Source organism: Ictidomys tridecemlineatus, chromosome 11, assembly GCF_052094955.1.
Source record: "Ictidomys tridecemlineatus isolate mIctTri1 chromosome 11, mIctTri1.hap1, whole genome shotgun sequence".
Classification (NCBI taxonomy): Eukaryota; Metazoa; Chordata; class Mammalia; order Rodentia; family Sciuridae; genus Ictidomys; species Ictidomys tridecemlineatus.
This window is the reverse complement of record NC_135487.1, coordinates 126,262,781-126,280,967: the sequence shown is the minus strand read 5'-3', so window position 1 is coordinate 126,280,967 and position 18,187 is coordinate 126,262,781. Positions and strand designations below refer to the sequence as shown.

The following is an 18,187-nucleotide window of genomic DNA, read 5'->3' as shown; positions in this document are numbered from 1 at the left end:
GAAAGACCCAGGGAAGATTTAAAAAAAAAAAAAAAAAAAGCCCTGCTGGAGAGAGATTATGTAACAGCAGCCAGAAAGACGATCACATCGCGGCCTATGAGAGCCAGGAGCTCCGAGGGGCAGAGCCGGGCAGCGGAGGCCTCCAGCCCAGGGCCACCAGCCCCAGAGTGGGGTGGACAGCAGGCAGCACCTGCCACCCTCCTAGACCTCCACCACGGGTTTTACACGCTGGTTTACAGCAGACACAAGTTCCAGCCCAATCCCCATGCCCATCCCCCCACATAAGGGTTAAGATGCTTTCTGACTGGGTCCTGCTTCTCCCTGACCACCATCTCCAAGTGCATGGCTGCTGTGTCTTCCTTCCCAGTCTCTATTTACTTTGAAGCTGAACCTGAAAGAGTGGAGGGACTAAAGCTCTGACACAGATTTGCTGTGTGATCTCAGGTAAAAAGCTCAACCTCTCAGGTTGCTACAGTAGAGCAAGTAAAACTCCTCCTTTCCCCAGAAGAACCCCCTTACAAGTGTACACACACACACACACACACACACACACACACACACACGCATCCATACACACACATGCAGACATGTACAGTGTTTACTGGAGGGACAAGGGAGTCACAACAAAGAGAATGTGACCACGGAGACCCAAATGCCATGCTGGGGCAAGCCAGGAAAAAGCTATACCCAAGCTCCAATGTCCCTGAATTGCTCCATATAAAAAGGTCCTTAGCCCCTCCCACACTGATCCCACCCCACCCCCATCTCCTGCCCACCACCAGGAAACCACAGGAAGGAAATTCATTCCCAGGCAAGCTGTGGGAGCTGGGACAGCCAGGCTAAGTCCTGGGGCCCGTGTGACCTGGTGGCCACAAGCAGGTGGACATCTGTGAACACTGACATGTGCCTCTTCAATGCCTTCCTTAGCTACTAAGACCTCCCCCTTGGGGGCTGCGAGGAGAGTGGGGGGGTGGACACCTTCCTAATTCCAATAGGCCCAATCTCTTGCTGGCTCAGGCTCCCCTCCTATCTCCAGGCCAGAGCAGCCCAAGGTCACCGCCCCAGACGGCAAACTTCCCATACTCCAGGCTGGCCCCTGAATTGCAGGGAGACCCACCAAGAGGATGGGAGGAGGGGTGACTAAGATCCACCCCCAAAGAAACTAGCCTCTGAGGAAAACTCAAATGGGGGAGGCGCAGAGAAGGGGGACACAGGATGCGCCCACCGTACCCTCCCCCAACCCCCAACTGCACGCGGTAGGGGAGGCACAGAGCCTCCCACTTCGAAGGACAAGTCTGGGGTAACCAAGTCAGTGGCTCCAAGTGTGCCCAGACCCCGGACTCCTCCTTTCTTGAGGAGACCTGGAAGGGCTGCTAAGAGGTCAGCGGGAACCATTAGGGGGGCAGACGCCTTCCCTGGACCCCTGTTCAACTCGGGCTGATGGGAAGGGGGCTCGCACCGCGGTGGGAAAGTGAGCGCATCCCGCTGCCCCCACTCCCTGGGCAGACCCCACTACCCGCAGCTCGGCCTGCCAGAGGTGGAGGGGAACTGGAGGACTCGGGCCCAGATGTGGACCAGCTGCAAACTTCTGGCCAGGGGCTTCTCCAGCTGGGGCAGCGGACAAGCCAGGTCAGGGACTCGGAGAGGAGCTAGGAGGTCCCAAAGAGGGAGCTGCGTGCCCACCTCCGGGGCCACTCGGCGTCCCGACTCCACCGGCCCGGGCACGCGGGCCCCGGGACACACTCACGCCCCAACCCACCCCGGTGTCATCTGAACAACATCCCCCCCCCCCCGCTTCCCAAACAGCTGCGGCTCCCGCCCCCGCCCTCCCGCGGCCCTCCCGGGCCCCTCGGCACCATTCGGGCCAGGAGGAGGGAACAGGCGGCGCGAGGAGGAGAGGGAGGGAGGGGGGCCGGCTGTTAAAATGTCAGTCGCTCCCGGCTGTCACCGGAGACCCCTCGGAGGAAGGCGCCCCTTGGCCGGCCGCTGGGAGGCCGGCGCGACCCCAACCCTCCGGGCCCGCCCGAGCCCCCGACACCCCAGGGAATGACAGCCCACCCCGCGGGGCCCGCAGCCGACTCCCTAACACAAACAGCCCCGGGCCCCCGCCAGCGCCACGCGACGACGCGGCGCTCTCCCGCGCGCGCCCGGCAGCCCGGGGGCTACCGCAGCCCACCCTCGGGGGACGGGCCAGACCACCCTCTGCCCGGGCCGGGACCGGGTGGGGGAGGGGGCCTCTTAAAGTGGCAGGCGCATTATTTTTCTCTACTCACCAGCCCCTGAGGGGAACGGGGTGTCACGGCAGGGAAGGGGGTAACCCTCGCCCCTGGTCCGGGGGATCTTCAACACCGGGAAGCCGCAGCTCCGGGCGGGAGGAATAATAAATGAGGCCGGCGTCCGCGCGGGCCCTGGGCGGCGCCGGGGGGCCTGGGCCCCCGTCGTGCGCGCGGGGGCGGGCAGGCGGACGTCGGGCAAGCTGGGGACCGGGGCCGAGCGCCCGAGCCGCCTCGACAGTTGTTGATATTTTGCTTCCTTCCTCCTTTCAGGCTCCAAAGGTAACTCCTCCAGCCCCCGGGAGTCGAGGCCGACGTAGGCACAGCTCAGCCTAGCTTGAGGGGTGGGAGCAACGGCGGTGACGGACACGCGGAAGAGCCAATGGGAGGAAACGTGGGGGGCGGAGGGGCGGGGCCGGGGAGGGCGGTCCCAGGGCGCGGCCCCGCCCCTCGCTTCCCTCGGGCCGGCCGGGCTCGGCTGGGCCGGCCCCCACCCCTCCGCCCTCCCAAGCTAGGCTGCGGCGCCGGGAGCGGCAGATCCCTCCGCCTGCGGGGAGGGAGGGAGGGAGGGAGGAAGGGACTGAGCGAGGCCAAGTGGGAGGCGAGACCCAGAGGCCTTTAAAGGGATCGGCCCGCGCCCATGGTGCCCCTCGGAGCTCGCCGGACGGCCGCCTGGCGCTGCTGCCGCCACGCGCTCAAGGAGGTCCTTGTCGGGGAGGCTGTGCGCGCAACATGCACTCCTCACCCGCACACTCGCTCCAGTAGCCCCAGGAGGGCTGGGAGGTGGGAGTCTGGGTGGAGAAATTAAGGGGCGGCTGTAAGTGGTGAAAAGACTCCTTCTCCCTCACTTAATGGGTGACAAAGCTCCACTTAAAGGACCGCGTTCTTTCCTTGGGGCGGGGGGTTACCTGAGGAGCTCAGTTGCTCCCTCTACCTGTGACAGGCCCCCTCCCCTCCCTGGGCCTGGCTCGGCTGACGCCCAGCAATTTAAAGCGACAGCTCATAGTTCTCGGGTGACCTAATCTTTAGTGCCTGGCGGCCCCAGCGCACTTACTGCCGAGGGGGCAATTTAAAGGGGCGGGACCCTAACCACCACCACCACTACCCCTCACCACCCCACCCCGCCTCACAGGAAACATCCAGAAGCATCTTATTAAAGAAGCAATAGTAGCTCTTAAAAAAATTTTTTTTTTTTAAATTCCTGGTTGCCTTAGGGTGTGGTGAATTTTGAAGTGCCTTACCACAGGAGTGTGGTACCATCCTCTGACCATCGGGCTTGCTGTCCAACATTCCTGTTATTTCCAAGTCCTGCTGCTTTCTACCTGGAGCTTGCGGAAATGATGGAATCTGGCATAGATCTCAACTGAATCTTGCAGAACAGAAGGGCACTCAGTTCTTCACACACCCTGATTTCTATCAGGCTGGGTCTGATTTATGGGACAAAGACTCAATTCTGGGTTAGTGCTGAGAGACCGATATATACAGAGAGGCAGCAGGACCTGGTGGTTAGAAACATCAACTTAGCAATCAATCTGCTTTGGTTCAAGTTCTTACCCCACCTTTTATTAACTGTGAACACAGGCACATTGTTTAACTCTCCTTTAGATCCTCATGGGGGAAAAGAAGATGGTGATAAGTTAGTACCTAACTCAAATTTGGTGTGAAGATTAAATTAGTTCATGTAAGCAGATTGCCTAGTACAGGTGCTTCACACTGCATTATGACAACTCAGACTTTTGTGCCAAGGGCTGGTCTGAAAAGACCCCTTTTAGTCCACACGAGCCTCATCTGTTCTACCAGCAGATTGAAGGCTTATACCTCCTCAGACAGGAAGAAACACTCCTATTTCCTTGGCCTCGGTTTCCAACCTTTCTACCTGACTCCTTCCTCGGGAAACCTGATTTATACAGTGTCCCACTTTGTCCCCAAATGAGGAGCTTCTCAGTTCCCCATCGGTATGGGAGATGGGGCCTCCAGCCCCAGAGGTGTCCATCCTCCCTGCCAGGCAGCGCTAGCGTGCCCCCAAAACTTCAGGGTAGGCAGGGGGAGCCCATTTGCCCCTTCCCCAAGGACTTGGAGAAGAACAGCGCCTTGAGGCTGTGGCAGTAGCAGGATGAGAAAGTGCCCCCCCACACACAAGTGGGGAACCTCCCCTCACTTGTGGCCTCTATTTTTAGTGCTTCCCCAGGCTCTAGCTGGAGAAACCGTTTAGTCATCAGGGTGTTTATTTTCCGGCTGTTTCCGACGTCGGGAAAGCAGAATGTTGAGACTGGAGAGATCCAGGGCTGCTGGAAAAGACTTCTTAGGAACAGGCATGGGAACACAGCCTTCGGACCATCGGGTCCCACACCGCAGAGGGGGGAAAATCCAGAATGGGCAGGGGGCACCCAGGCCCCCAAGAGACCAAGACAGCTAAGTTCCAAACCTGCCTCCAGTTTGGAGGCTCTCCAAGGCAGAGAACCCTCTGGCCCCCGCTCCACTTGGAGGATTCTCTCCAAAACATAAGCAGCTCCGGAACAAATTCTTTCCCAGGACTGATTCCCAGAAACCCCCTCCCCAACCTCCACTAGATCTGCAAGGGCGAGCCTCCCGCCAAGCACAGCTCCAGCCAATCTCCAGCCTGAGGCAGGTCTGCCAGGGCTTTGATTGGCTGGCTGGTCCTCCCAGTCTTGGAATGTTGGGTCCTTAACAAAGGAATGAGGAAGGAAGGTGAGTCACCTGGGGAGGGTATTAAAGGGCCAGCAGCCTGAGGGACAAGGGAAGAGAGGACAGAGTTGGAGTGATGGAATGTCCCACACCCTGAGATGCTGACAGGGTAATTCAAGGAGAACATAGTAGGAAATGCTGATGCTACAAGTGGGACAGCATTTAGACTATAGGGAAACCTTCATGAGAGAAGATATAATAATAAACATGAAGTCTTGATTTCCATGGTGGAGGGAGTAATGCTGCTGGAAATAAGAACTTCCTTAAAGTGACTACACAATCTTTTTGTTTTTTTAAATATCTTTTTAGACATTGATGGACCTTTGTTTTGTTCATCTACTTATACATGGTGCTGAGAATCAAACCCAGTGCCTCACATATGCTAGACAAGCGCTCTACCACTGAGCCCCAGCCCCAGCTCCCAGATACTCTTTTTCTTCTGGCCCTTGACCTCCCATCCCAGAATCCTCTGGGTAGAAAAGGACTGACCGCGCTCAGATGCTGGGGGCTCGTTTTTCCTCCCTCACTTCTGACTGACTACCTATTTTTTTCTAGTGAAAAGTCACCTAATTAGGGGCCCAAAACCGCAGTACAGTCCCCTAGAAAGTCAGACACTAGGAGGCTCACCAAAGTCCTACAAAGAACATGCTGTATAAACTCCTTTCTACAATATCATCTTCCTAAGTTTAATGGCAAAGAGAAATCGACAATCCTTTTATTCACCCTTTCTCATGCTTCCCTAATCGGACTTCATTTGGAAAGGGTCTTCCTCATCCTCTTCTCCTTCAGGGCTGTCTCTGTCTGTCTGTTGTTCCATAACACAGGGAAGCCATTAATGCCAATCCAAGCTTTAACCTCTCTGGCTGCCTGGCTGGTCTCATCTTCCCCATGGCCCTCTGGACAATCTCCAACTCGCCATCTCCATCGACCTCATCTCTCCTATTTGGCCGATCATTCTTTGTTTTTTGGGTGATCATAGCAAAGGCCCCCCCCATCTCTCCCACGTGACACCTTGCTTGCAAAGGGAAGGACTCTCAGCAAATAGTTGGGTGCATATGCTCTCTGCGTGGACTTGTGTATCATCCCATGTCTGCTTGTAGAGCGCTCTCTACCCTATGGGTCTCTCTCTTCAGTACACACCACAGCCTGATGACATTTTTGGTTTCCAGTTTACACTTCTGACCAGATCCTGAGCTCCTTGAAGGCAGGACACTCAACTTTGGGTGTTCAGGGCTTGGCTGGGATAATGCAGAATGCGTGTTCAGCAAATGTGTGACATGACTCTGTGTGGATGAGCGTGTAGCTCTGTACCTGAGTTAAGAATTGTCAAACTTTACTGAACATCTCTATTTGTCTATTGATAACTGTGCCAGCCCAGGGATGGGGATCTGGTCAGGGCTCCCAATAAGTTCCACTTCAGGTCACAGTTGGGGGAAGGGAAGGCAAAGTCACTCAGAGAGCTGTCCAAGGCTGTACTGGCAGAGCAGTGTCCCAAGCTCAGTGCCAGGGAGCCTAGGGCCAGACCTGGGGCAAAGGGCAGAGGCCCCACCCTGGAGCTGAAGGGGGCAGGGAAGGGGTGCCAAAGCCGGGTCTCGGTCAGTGCATCCCCCCACATGAGCTCCCTGCCCCCGGCTGGGCAGGATGTGGTGGCAGCTGCAGGAGGGTGGGCAGGATGTGGGGGTGGGGGCAGCTGAAACGCAGTCTGACAGTCGTCTCCCCAGCTCCTCCCTCCTTCTCTCTTGCCCCCCCATCCGCCCCCTCCTGGTCACGTGCTCCCAGCCTGGGCACCGGCGGACTATTTCCCCCTTCCCGCGGAAGGACATAATTGATATCGTAAACTCAAGTCGTCACCGACTTCAGCTGTACCACGCCTTTTTCTTGCCTCATAGCTCTGGACCGAAAGTTTGCGGAACACTCATTTCTTTAAAGCCCCCATCACTAATCCTGGCGTGGCTCCTTTAAATGCAAATGAACCGCCCTCTCTTTCGTCTCCCCCCCCACCCCCATCCTAACTTCGCTCCTCGTGCCCAGACTCCACCAGCTGCCATTGACGTCACGCGTGCGTCAGCGTCGCCAGCCCAACCAGACGGCACGTGGGGGGAAGAAGGTAGTCTTAAAGGGCCACCGGCCTGCAAAGTTACTGCTATGAAATTTGGCTTTGGAAAGGAGGAATGAAATGAGATGTGGGGAAATATATTGGAGTAGGAGGAAATTTAGGGTAGACTTTAGGAAGCACTTCCCACAGTAGGAGGGTGGGGTTTGTTGTGTGTGTGTTGATATTGAACCAGGGCCTCCTGCAGGCTAAACCTTTTCCACCACTGAGCTACATCCGCAGCCTCAGGAGAGTGTATTCCCAGCCAGCTCTTTCCTTTAGATTCTCCAAAAGATTGGGTATTTGCACTTGGATAAGAAACCCAGAAGCAAGAGGAGCAGAATAACTTTGAGGGAAAGGAAGCTTGGCTTTAAGACTCTTGGTTTCAGTTTTTTTCCCTGTCCAGCTCTGCATGTCCCCCCAAGTACAAAGAGTTCCGTTTTCTTCTGTCCCCAGCACTAAGAACAGAGCACATAGTAGGTATTCAATTTAAGTGTTTGTAGAATGAGTTAATTAATCCTTTGAGTCCAGTGCAAAGCCAGGCTTCCCCTGATTGCCCACCCAGCAGAGAGTAACACACACACATACACTCAGCTAAAGACAGTCTCACTGTTGTGAACATTTACTGCATTTAATGAACCTGTCTTTTCTTCATGCCATAGAGACCACCCAGGGCAGTGGCTAACAGCACAGAACTTGGAATCATATAAATTTGGGTTTCAACTCCATTTATTTTGTTTACTAGTTGAGTGACTTTGGATCCACCTCCTCATCTTATAATAATTGATGTGTGGGGCCAGTGTTACCTAGATCGTAGACTTGCTGTAAACATTAAATGGAACACTTTCTGTGAAGTTCTTGTGGGGCACCTATTGCACAGCAAGCACTCAGGAAATGGTGAGAATAGGTTTAAAAAAGGCCATCTCCCACCAGGGAGAGTGACGCACCCCTGCAATCCCAGCAACTCAAGAGGCTGAAGCAGAAAGATCACAAGTCAAGGCCAGCCTCAGCAATTTAGCGGGTGTCTAAGCAACTTAGAAGAAGATCCTGTCTCAAAATTAAAAGCCCCCCTACCCCCACTGGGCATGGAGGCTGTTTTTAAGCACCCCTGTGCTCAATCCCCAGCACCAAAAAATAAAAAAACCCAAAACACCCAAAAGGTGATTTCTCCCACTGAACTGTGTGATTTTTGAGAGCAAGGCCATGACATACTAATTTATTCCAGCACCAAGCACAATGTGGGGGCTTATAAGTGGTGCTCTAAAACATTTATTTTCTCATACTGGGAATTGAATCCAGAGACACTCCACTTCTGAGCTACATCCCCAACCTTTTTAAATATTTTTGAGACATAGGGTTTTGCTAAATCGCCCAGGCTGGCCTCGTGATTCCCTGCCTCAGCCTCCTGGTAACAGGGATTACAGGTGTGATTCACCCCTAAAACTTTTGTTGCATGAATAAAATGAATGAATGAATTCTATCAGTATTTCCTGAGATCTGACCTCCAAACCCACCCCCTGATATTGTTACCCAAAGGGAGAAAACATGACAGATTTCTCTCTTCCCTCTCCCGTGACCCCTCTGTGTCTAGGTTTTAAAGGAATTTCAAGGTAGGAATAAGATAGATGTCTGTCGTTGAATAAAAGTAATGGCCGGGAGCAGTGGTGCAAGCCTATAATCCCAGCTACTTGGGAGGCTGAGGCAGGAGGATTGCAAGTTTAAGGCTAGCCTGGGCAACTCAGCAAGATACTATCTTAAAATAAAAAATAAAAGGGCTGGAGATGTGGCTCAGAGGTTAAGCGCCCATGGATTCAATCCCCAGTACCCAAAAGAAAAAAAAAAATAAAAGTACTGAAGCCAGGCGTGGTGGCGGCACACCTGTAATCCCAGCACCTCTGGAGGCTGAGACAGGAGGATTGTAAATTCAAAGCCAGCCTCAGCAACAGAGAGGCACTAAGCAACTCAAGGAGACCCTATCTCTAAATAAATACAAAATAGGGCTGGGGGTGTGGCTTAGTGAACAAGTGCCCCTGAGTTCAATCCCTGGTACCAAAAATAAAGTAATATAAATAAAAGTATTGGAGAACCAGCAGCAAGTAAGACCTGGCGGGCAGAGGAGCGCTCACCTCTCCCTGTTCCAGCACAGCTTCTGAAACCTGTCCCTGGAAACCCGCGCTGGGCTTCTGCCAGGGACGGGACACTGTTGCCCAGATACTAACCCACCTTTGGCCTTTTCTTCTCTGGAGCCCTACCCAACCTTCCCCCACGCCCCAGCCAATTCCTCCCTCTCCCTAGCTCTCCCCCACTCCCCACCCAGCCTCCATTCCCTCTGAGGCTTCCCAGTGGGCATAACTGGGGGAGGGGGTACGACCTCCTATCCCTCCTATCACCTGATTCCAGCTCCTTGGCCATGGGAGCAGTGGCCCCGTCCTCCTGGTTCAGCCTGTCTTGCAGCTGCTTATCGATCTGATTGTAAATATCTTTCACCATCTCAGAAGTAGAAGACCTGACAGACAACAGAAGGCACTTCCTGCCAGGGAGCAGCTAGGCTCAGAAGGCGGCTGGAGCCCTCTCTTCCTGGGGAGGAAGAAGTGGCAGGACCCTCCTCTGGCAGAGAGAGCAACTCTGTCAACCCAAGAAAGCTTAGGGGTGCGGGTGGGTTTCCCCCACAGGAATCTCCCGGCAGCCTAGATGCCGGCCCCGCCCTCTGCAGGGGTGGGGTGACACCCAGGAGCACTGTGTTCCAGAAAACCCCAAAATAACCCGCCCTGGCTGTCCGGCTGCTATTTCTGTCCATCTTGTTTAATTATTCAAACCCAAGTCGGGGAGGGGACTATAAAAAGCTCTCCTGCTTGGGGACCCAGGAGGGCTGGGAGACTGGCCAGGTGGCAACAGCAGCAGACCAGAGTTTGGGTGAGGTCACTTGGTCCAGCCTCCTGGCCCAAAGTTCCTTCTGCCTGCTTGGCCTGCTTCCTCAGCTGGAAGGCGGTTTCCAGCGCCCCCTCCCTGAGCTCCCCCACGTCCCCATTTCCGCCTCCTTCCAGCTCTGTCCTGCTGCAGCTGGGCTTCCCTCTATCCCCCTTTACCCTCGAGAGAGATTGTTTCTTAGCTCTCCCTCTGCTGACTGGTCTCCGGCCCTGGCTTCTTAACCCCCAGATGACACTGTCAGACCTCAGCATCCCTAGTTGAGCCAGGTAGGGTGGCAGAGGATAAGTTGGGTGGGTGCCGTGACAGAGAAAGGGAGGCCATGCCTTGGGGGGACTTCACTGTCCTATCCAGGGCTGGTGGAGATCAGCGATTCCTGGCTGTCACAGGTGCTGAGCCCCTCCGGAGCTCCTCTTGGGGACTCTGCATCCTCAGTAGCTGCAGGGTCAGAGGTCAGGCTGTGGGAGGTCCATTCATTCTTTTCTGGGCCTAGGGCTCTTCTGGTTGGCCCAAAGTCCCGAGTCCATTTCCACTGAAGCACGAAGCAGCACTGGGGGGGGGGGCTGTCTTCTGTGACTTGTCCTGCCACAGGCCTTTCCACCAAAGAGGGGAAAGGGTGTGGTGGGTGGTGGCCCCGGTGACAGGGGGTTACCACTGTGACTGGCCCTTGGAGGTGGGCACTCAGGGGACTTCTGTTAGTGAAGAGACTGGCAGCGACACAGTGTGACTCAAAGACATGCAAGAGGGGCTAGAGCAGCCAGAGACCCCAGGGACACACACGTGGATGAGAGGTTACAGTATGGACCAAGGGACAAGGGGCAGCAAAAGTGACACTTGATCCCAACTGAGAGACCCGAGGCACAGAGAGGGCAGACACCTGAGAGCCCTGCCTTGAAGGGGTCTCAAGCATTATCTGACAGGAGCTGAGAAAGGGTCAGAATGGTGCTCAGGGGTGGCAATGGCAGTTCCCACAGCGTCCAGCCTTGCTGTCCCTACAGCGCTGCTACCAGAGCTCCCCAGAAGGTGGCTGAGAGGTGGGGAAGAGGGGCGCTGTTGCTAAGGAACAGGAGGCTGCGTCCCTGGAGGGCCTGGAGGAGGCCCTGCTCCCATACCCGAGACAGAAAAGGAGCTGGGGGGGGGGAAGCTCAGGGCTCCGGCTCCCTGACAGGCGCAGGAGGGTGCAGCCCAGGTGAGGAAGCTGTGAGTGTGGGTCCCACTCCCGGACGGACGGACGCTGGGATTGAGTGTGAAGCCTCTGGGCCAGGCGGGTTGGGGCGGGGCCGGAAACTCTTAAGCCTGGCTCCCAGGACCAGTAGGGAAAGGGGGAGGATATAAAGGTCTATATTTACTTATAGACCTCTCTTTCTTTCTTTGCAGTGCTGAGAATCGAACCCAGTTCCTCACACATTCTAGGCAAGCGCTCTACCACTGAGCCCCAGCCCCAGCCCCATTATTTGTATTCTTTTTTTTTTTTAAGAGAGAGAGAGAGAATATTTTAATTTTTTTTTTAGTTATTGGCAGACACAACATCTTTGTTTGTATGAGGTGCTGAGGATCGAACCCGGGCCGCACGCATGCCAGGCAAGTGCGCTACCGCTTAAGCCACATCCCCAGCCCCTTATTTGTATTCTTGATGGCTACCATTCTGACTGCTGTGAGAAGAAATCTCAGTTTTGACTTGCATTTCCCTAACTGCTAATGATGTTGAACATTTTTTTCACATTTTAATTTTTTTTTTTTTAGTTGTAGATGGACACAATATATTTATTTATTTATTTATATGTGGTGCTGTGATTCCAACCCAGTGCCTCATGCATGTAAGGCAAGTGATCCACCACGGAGCTAACCCCAGTCCTCCCTTCTTTTCACATATTTGTTGCTCATTTGTATTTCTTCTTTTGAGAAGTGTCTGTTTAGTTCGTTTACCCACTTATTCATTGGGTTATTTGATTTTGGGATGTAAAGTTTTTTGAGCTCTTCATATATTCTAGATATTAATCCTCTGTCAGAAGAGTAGTTAACAAAGATTTTCTCCCATTATGTAGATTCTCTCTTCACATTCTTAATTGTTTCCTTTGCTGTGTGCCTTATTTTTGTTTTGAGACAAGGTCTTGCCAAGTTGTTGAGATTGGCCTCAAACTTGTGATCCTCCGGCCTCAGCTTCAGAAACCACTAGGATTATAGGTGGGAGCCAGCCCACCCAGCTTTATTTTATTTTTCAATTGCTGCATGAAGGAGGTCGATAGGAATCCACTTGACTGGACAACAGGAGGAAATTTTAGGGGTCCATAGGGAACCATCAGGCTAGACTCTCCTTTGAGCCCTGTCACCCACCTCCCTGCATCTTGAAGCAGATCTGGGGACCTGTAGCATGAAGAGCAGCTCAGTCCTTTACCTGGTGTTGACACAGGGCCATCGCCACTCTTCGTGTCTCTCCCTCTATTGGGTCAGACCCCGGCCAGAAGAGAGCCCTTTGCTTCAACAGGCACTGTGACGGCCGGCCCGGGGCTGGGGCACCCACAGCCAGTCCCTCCTCTGTGGCAGTCTGCTGGCTGGCTGCAGGCGGCTCCCTCCGTCATCAGACATGTCATACACACGGGTTAACAGCTTCTTGCTGACCGTCCTGGCATGGTCCCCAAATTCTGCAGGGAACAGGGTGTGCTTCAGCCCCATGAGGCTAAGTAGCCAGCCCCGCAGCTGGATAGCTGAGGAAGGAGAAGGGAGCCAGAGGCCTCATTCAAGACCCCCAAGGAAAAGAAAAGGCTGGGGCTAAAAAGAGTGCGTGTTTATTTTCATTCCTGCTCTATGCCACTACGCTGGCACCATGGGCACCATGCATACAGGACCTCACCTGGCAAAATGATCTGTTTTTTTTTTTTTTTTTGGTACCAGGAATTGAACTCAGGGGCACTCAACCACTGAGCCACATCCCCAGCCCTGTTTTGCATTTTGTTTAGAGTCAGGGTCTCACTGAGTTGGGTCTCACTGAGTTGCTTAGCGCCTCGCCCTTGCTGAGGCTGGATTTGAACTCACTCTCCTCCTGCCTCATCCTTCCAAGCCGCTGGGATAACAGGTGTGTGCCACCAAGTCCAGTTGATCTTCGTTTTACAGAAGATGAGACCAAAGGTCAGAGAGGTTAAGGAGCATGTTCATGTTCACCTAGCAAAGAAATGGCTGTGGGATGCTAACCCAGGACTGCCTGGGCCAGGCCAAGGGTCAAGGGAGAAAACAGCTTGGGTCTCACCACTACTGGGAAGAAGAACACGGACTCCATGCCCCTAAGGACACTGTGGGGCGCAGGACTCCACATGCTGGGGAAACCGGAAGGAAAACCCTAAAGGGTAGTTAGACAATGCCCTCATCTGTTTGACCTTGAAGGTGCTCCTAAGGACAAAAATTGCACTGAAACCCATGTGGTCACGCAGCGGCCTCTGAGTTGGTCCGATTTAGAGAAGGCTGGGAAATAAGCCTGGGTCAGACAGACCTGAGATCCAGTCCCAGCTCAGTTAGATCTAGTGGTGGTGTGACCTTGGGTGAGTCACTGAACCTCTCTGAGCCTTGTTTCCTCGGTGATAATGTGAGAGCTACTCATAAAATGCTACAGAGATTACAGCAGACAATGGAAACAATGTACAATGCGCTGTGTTGCTTTGCAGTAGGAATTACCCTGTCCTTCCATCCCCTGCAGAGAGAGAAAATATGTAGCCAAGGGCAAGTTCAAGAAAGGTGCATGGGCCTGGTGCGGGTGGTGCACGCCTGGCCCACGCCTGTCATCCCAGTGGCTCGGGAGGCTGAGACAGGGAGATCGCGAGTTCAAAGCCAGCCTCAGCAACTACAAAGTGCTAAGCAACTCTGTGAGATCCTGTCTCTAAATAAAACACAAAATAGGGCTGGGGATGTGGCTCAGTGGTCCAGTGCCCCTGAGTTCAATCCCCGGTACCAAAAACAAAGAAGGGTGCAGGAGGCTGGGGTTGTGGCTCATAACTCCCCACTCCTAGATTCTTCCTGTTTATCTCCTAAAACAGATGTTGAGAGTGGGAATAAGAACCGAAGTCCTGGAAGGTGAGAATGGAATCTGCCGCCCCATTTGTTCAATGACTTCCTGTCTTCATCCTGTGAAGTTCACCAGAGGCACCAAAGGGATGCACACAGATGGTAGAGGTGGCACTGTCCCTGGCGAGCGAGGAGTTTTGGAGAAGAGAAGAAGTGCCAAAAGACTGGAGGTGGAGATAGGCCGTTCCAATCTTTAAGAGGGGGAAAGAAGCTGGGCGCGTTGGCCTACAACTGTAATCCCAGCGACTTTGGAGGCTGAGGGGGGAGGATTGTAAGTTTGAGGCTCACCTCAGATATTTAGTGAGATCTTATCTCAAAATAAAAAAATAAAAAATAATAAAAGGGGTGGGGATATGGTGAATGGTAAAGCCCCCCGGGGTTCGATCCCGAATACCCAAAAAGAAAAGAGGAGGGGCATTTTCAGAACTCTTTACAACCGTTTTGGAAGGTTGGAGAAGAAAGGATTGTTAGGAGCTAGTTGGGTTTTGCTGATCCCTGGAAGGTGGACAGAAATGTAGAGAATCACCACCTCAGTCGGTATCCACCTGTCCCAGCCTACATTCTGCCTAGAGTCACAGAGTAGCTGAAGGTACATGGAAACTATTCCTGGCCCCTAGAAGCGCTTTTAAAGGAACCACCGAAAGCTAGAGGCTTCTTTGAGAACCTCTCCTTCCAGGCGGGGTAGGGGTCTGTCCCTTTTGCCCCGGTGGCTCCATTGACTTGCTTTGCACAGTGGGATTCCAAGTTCCCTTTTGAAGTGCCAGGCCCCAGCCACGCACATCTGAAGATCATCTGTGCTCTGTTATGAAACATCTGTGCTGTGGAATGCCACACAGTCGTCGTCGTGCAGAGCACAGAGTGGATCTGAGCTTGCTGACACAGAACAGCTGGAGGCAAACTGTTCAGTGGAACCAGCAAATCTCAGCAGAGTACATTTAAGAGCAGGCCACCTATGCAAATAAGCACGCGTGAGCACATGCATATTAATTATCTGTCCAGCGATCATGATGTTTTTTAAAAAAATTTTAGTTATAGATGGACAAAATACCTTTATTGTATTGATTCTTTATTTGTTTACTTTTATGTGGCGCTGAGGATGGAACCCAGTGCCTCACACGTGCTAGGCAAGTGCTCTACCACCGAGCTACAACCCAGCCCTAATAATCATTATTATGGTGGGGATGGACTGGACTTAGCTGGATGATTGTCACTCGGGCTCCATGCTGTTGCAGTCTGATGGGGTTTGGGGGATAAGTCTTCCCAAAGTTGTCTTTGCAAGCCTGGAACCTGGGTGGAGCACATTCTAGCAGGTGGAATCTGGGACAGCTATGATCCTTTTCTATCTCTCGTTTCTTCCCGTGGTCTCCCCGGCGTGGGTACTTCAAGGATATAGCTCCAGTGGTTAAGTACCCCTGAGTTCAATCCCTAGTACCGCTGCCCCCCAAAATAAATAGAATTTTAAAAAAGGGTTGGGAGTGTAGCTCAGTGGTAGAGAGTTTATCTAGCATGCATGAGGTCCTAGGTTTAATCCCCAGAACCATAAAATAAAAGGGGTTGGGTGGGGTGGGATGTATCTGAGTGGTAGAATGCCCCTGTACTGGGGTGCGGGGGAGCATATTGCCTGAGAGAAAACCAAGGGGACCAGGTCTGTTTCCTGCTGCTAGAAGCACAGTATTGCAAGTCCGGGGAATTCGTGAGTAACCACAGCAGAGGCTTATTTTCACTGACAGTTACGGAGGTCCAAGGTTGAAGGGCCACACTGGGTTATGACTTCCTTGCTGGCAGAGTCCCAGGGTGGCACAAGGCATCACATGGCAAGTGACAGGGAGCTTACGTATCTGTGTATGTGCTCCCTCTTTTTTGTGTGTGGTACAGTCGGATGGAACCCAGGGTTTCATGCCAGGCAAGCCCTCTACCACTGAGCTACATCCCCAGCCCTTCTTATTTATTTTTGATTTTTTAAATTTTGAGACAGGATCTCACTAAGTTACACACGCTGCTTTTATAGTCTTTTGCTTTGTTTATAGTACTGGGCATTGAACCTAGGGTTGCTTAACCACTGAGCCCCAAGCCCAGCCCTTTTTTATATTTTTATATAGAAACAAGGTCTTGCTTAAATTGCTGAGGGCCTCCCTACGTTGCTGAGGCTGGCTTTGAACTTGACGTGCGATCCTCCTGCCTCAGCCTCCTGAGTTGCCAGGATGATAGGTGTGCACAGTTGTGCCCTACTCTCTCAGAGTCTCTCCTCTGTTTGCAGATGACAGGGTCTTCAGAGCACAATGGTAGAATTCCAAGAGCAAATGGCCCAAAAGGACCAGGAAGAAGCCATTTTGCTTTTTTCATTTGGATTTGTAAGTTGCACAAATTCACCTTTACTGTAGTTAGAGGCCCACCCACATTCAGGCGGAGGGGACATAGATGTCACCTCTGAATGGGTGACATAGAGGGGCATAGGGGATGGCAGATTTTTGTTGTGGCCACCTTGGAAAATACAACCTGCTACATTCGTTATCAAAGACATGAAAACTTCTTTTGGAATGAACGGGCTGACTCAGTTGTAACCCAGGGGTAAGAGCCAAGTCCTTCCATACAGGCCAGATGGGCTGAGTGTGCTGCAGGATAACCACCCCCCACGTCTCAGGAGTTCAACATAATAAGGGTCGTCTCAGAACCAGGCTAGTGGCTGTCTCTCCAGGGTGCTGCGGAGCTGGTGACTCAGCTCCCGATTCACGTCACACACAGGTTAGCAGGAGATGCTCCAGAGAGTCACTAGGGCTCTAGGCTGATTGGAATCTCTACTCTCTGGGTGCACAAATACCATGTCAGGGAGAGACCAGAGAATCACATATGGGATTTTTATGGCCTTGAGCCTGGGAGGTGACACACTCCTATCTCCCGCCACATTTCATGGTCCCAAACTCGTCACAACTGCAAGGGGGCTGGGAAGGTTGCAGAGTAACCAGGAGGTTTTAAGTGAGTGTTTGGTGGCTCTGCCCCACGTGACCTGCCCTTCCACCCTACCTCTCAGGCTTCCCTGCAGATGCCCACAGACCTTGTCACCTCCTTCAAGTCATAGCTACAATGTTGCCTGTCAACGAAGTCTCTCCTGATCACTCTCCTTTTTCTGTGGTGCTGGGGATCAAACCCAGGGCCTCATCCTCGCTAAGACAAGTGCTGTGCACGGAGCTGTGCCCGCAGACCCGAGGGCCTTCCTTAGAACTGCAACCTATGCCGTACGCCTTTTCTCTGCCCTCCTGCCCCTTATCCTGCTCTTCTCTTTTTCCAAAGCACTTGATACCTCTCCCGTACTCAAGCATCTGTCTTTCTCTGCTCCACGAAGCTCTGACCTAGGTCTGTTCTGCTCACCCATAAGTCCCGAGGGCCTGGGACAATGCCTGGCTAATACAGGAGACTTCCCAAATATTTGTGGAAGGATTACAATTTTTAAAAATACTTGCTGCTGGCAAGGGTGTGGTAAGACTGTCGCTTTGCTCCCTCGTAGTGGGATTATAAATTGAAGCAATCCATTTTTTAAATAAACTTTGTGTAATTTTAGATTTCCAGAAAAGTTGCAAAGATAGCACAAAGGGCTCCTGTGTGTTCCTCATTGAATTCCTCTAGGGGTAACATGACGTGTCACTGTGGTCCGTTGGTGACAACTAAGAAACCAGTAGGAACATTTTTTTTTTTTTTTTTTTTTACTATGAACCAAACTCCAAAATATGTTTGACTTCACCAGTTTTCCCATTCATATCCTCTTTGTCTGTCGGGATCCAACCCAGGGCACCACACTTCATCTACCAGTCCATATTTTTGTGTGTTGGCATGTTCATGCTCCTTGTGGGCAGAGGGGCCCTCGTGCTAGTGGAAAGGCGACCGAGAGGTTTCACAAACACAGCAAGGACTGACCGGTGCTGATTTGTGGTACACTCCGTCTGGGTTTCTCTAACTTTGGTCCCAGTGGTGTGCACAGGCTACCGTATACATTCCTCCAGTGCCCAGTACTGACCTGCCATCTCAGGCGGAAGAGAGGGAGCAAGTGGACACTAGGCAGTGACTTCTCACCAAAAACCTATTCATGGCCAGGCGCAGTGGCACACGCCTACAATCCCAGGGGCAAGGGAGGCTGAGACTGGAG

General features: G+C 52.8%; 1 long non-coding RNA gene across 2 annotated transcripts; it reads left to right on the top strand.

The window, feature by feature from the left end:
* The first annotated feature begins 6,767 nt into the window (after window positions 1-6,767).
* LOC144368467 (uncharacterized) lies at window positions 6,768-15,094 on the top strand. 2 transcript variants are annotated; one of them, XR_013428223.1, is made up of 2 exons: window positions 6,768-7,086; window positions 14,022-15,094. It is a non-coding gene; the product is annotated as an uncharacterized LOC144368467 (long non-coding RNA). The 2 variants fall into 2 exon arrangements; XR_013428222.1 differs by lacking the exon at window positions 6,768-7,086 and adding an exon at window positions 9,804-10,265.
* Window positions 15,095-18,187: the final 3,093 nt, after the last annotated feature.